Here is a 2,571-nt window from a genome sequence, read left to right as displayed (position 1 = left end):
TCTTGTCTGATCTCTGCAAATCCTTTCTCAGAGGAGTCCCTGTGACTGTGGGAACAGCCCATAGCCTGTTTGTCACATCCGCATTCCCCTTTAGACACATTTCTTTGAAACTAGAAATGTTCAAAAAGACAACCATGGAAATGGGTATTCTATCCCAATACTGTGAGTTTGGCATGTTCAGGCCCACGCAGTTTCATCCGGACACCTGGTGTCAACATTCCATTCTACACGCCATTCCTCCTCAGTGTGTGCTCTCTGCGTCTGTGATGTATAACATACTGAAGCATCAGCATGCCGTCTTCTGGATATGGCCGCTGCAGTCATGGCTGACTACACAAAACCTGTGCTAGGGAAGTGGGAGTCCTTTCCTCAAATAGTATAGCCCATACTCCAGTAACTATCGCCTTACCCATGTTCATACAGGCAGCCCTAATTAAACTCACTCACACACGAGCACAAAGGCGTGAAAGCGGCCGGGCTTCAGCAGGAGGGGGAACAAGGCAGTGAGGTGCATGGATATGACCTCAGTACCTGGTAGACATGTTTGAGATCATAGAAAATATACATTTCAATTAAGAACTAAATTTCAACGTATGCAAAAGACCTTCCAGTATGGAGTTTAGTAAGTCTGCACAGTTGAAAGTAGAAAGAGGAAAGACTAGTGGCTTTATCAGGCCTTAGGATGGACTCTGGTGTGCAACCAAGATCATTTGGTTTGGAGTAAAGATCAAATCCGAGACCTTCTGGTGATGTGGCTTGGTAGTTAAGAGCACAGGCTGGTCTTCCAGAGGACCACTCAGTAGGCTTAATTTCTAGAACCCATCACAGCTCACAACCACCCGTAACTCCAATCCCAGGGGATGTGATGCCCTCTTCTGGCTTCTGTGAGCACCAGGCATATAAATGGTACACACATGCAGGCAAAACATCCGTATACACAGAAAAAAACAAAAACAAAAAACCCTAAGGCCTTGTCATGCCATGAAAGTGATCTACCACTGGCCCCATCCGAGGTCCTGGAAGCCCACCAGCTATTATCTTTGGGAACGGCCTTCACTACAAAGACCTACCTTCCCCATTCCCATGGTGAACATATGAATGCCTTTCCCACCTCCGGGACCTTCAGATCCCTGGGAGACAGGCGAAGGTGGTCTGGCTCATCTCCCGCACACAGTTGTCAAGCTCAGTGTACTCCAGATAGACATTTTGTATGTCAGTGTCCATATGACAAAACATTCCAAACTTCCAACGAAGAAAATGGCGGCTTAGAGAGCTCAGCTCAGCTGCGGCTAAGGTGCTTCTGGGTTTATATCCGGATATTTAGCTCCTAGGCTCATGACTTAGGGCATGATTTTATTGGGACAAAAATATGATAATAATTGAGCCCATAAATAGAGATTTGGTGTAAGGTTAAGTAAAATGCCATTGATGAAGAAATGATTAATTATTTAAATTATTTATATTATTTGTATATAATGTAAGTTATTTAATAATACTTAAATTATTTAATAAACAGTCTAAGAGCCTAATCACCAATTAATCTGAATCCCTTTCTACCAAAATTTCCATATATATGAAAATTTAAACCATACGAATTTTAGATGTACTACCAATCTTACATAAGCAATCCTGACATTGAGAAGGCCCTTCTAAGCAAGACTTCATTCTGTGGTGTAAAAACAGGTCGGGTTCTACATCTTAGAATGCATTCCAAATGAATAGAAACTGGTTAAAAAGAAAGTTCCTTTTTCTATTACAGTAACCCTTTCTTCACCCTAACACATTCTTATCCTGAGTTTTGGAAACTATAAAACAAAAAAGTCCTGCTTTGGTAGTCCTTAATACATCCTGGAATGGCCATGTCACCAGGCCTCAGCCAGGACTCTCTACGGCTGTGAGCTGTGTGTGTGTGTCTTACAACTTGATGCGATGCCTCTCCCACTGAGAGACGCCATCTTTTCCTGGGTTTCGGCTCCTGAGTCTAAGGCCACCTGGGTCAGGGCAGGAACTATGCAGAGTGACTTCCAAAATGAGATCCCAACTTCTGCCAGCCTTCCTGGAACTACCTTCTCCTGGAACTCAGTTGCCATGTTCAGAGGGTGCCAAGCAGCCATGAGCAGAAGGCCAGTACAGGTGTTCAGCCAGCAGCCTTGGTGAAGGTCCTAGCTGAAGCTAGCCAAGCCGACAGCTGCCGAGTGACCCCGTCTGGCCTCTAGGCTGTCTCAGCAGATGCTGCCCATAATAGACACAGGCTGTTTTGCTGTTCTCCTCAAATGACAGATTTGAAAGCAAATTAAATACTAGTGGGGGTTTTAAGCCCTGGGTGTAGAGTGGATGCCGCCATTCCCCAGGCAGTTCGCCTACCAGACATGCAGCAAAAAAGATACTGAGTGGAGGGCCACCAAGCAGACCGCCTGTGCCAACATAGAAAACAGTGTTTCTCTTCTTTAGTAAGCAATCCTGGCTCTCTTTTGTTCCAGAACCGTCTCCTTCTTACTCAGGTCTCTATGCTAATCCACAGGAAGGCAGCCAGAACCGCCTGCCTGTCAATGGAAGGAGAGTCCACCCTCG

The sequence above is a fragment of the Mastomys coucha genome, unplaced genomic scaffold (genome assembly GCF_008632895.1).
Source record: "Mastomys coucha isolate ucsf_1 unplaced genomic scaffold, UCSF_Mcou_1 pScaffold16, whole genome shotgun sequence".
Classification (NCBI taxonomy): Eukaryota; Metazoa; Chordata; class Mammalia; order Rodentia; family Muridae; genus Mastomys; species Mastomys coucha.
The sequence above is the reverse complement of the archived record's forward strand: the minus strand, read 5'-3'. Positions refer to the sequence as shown.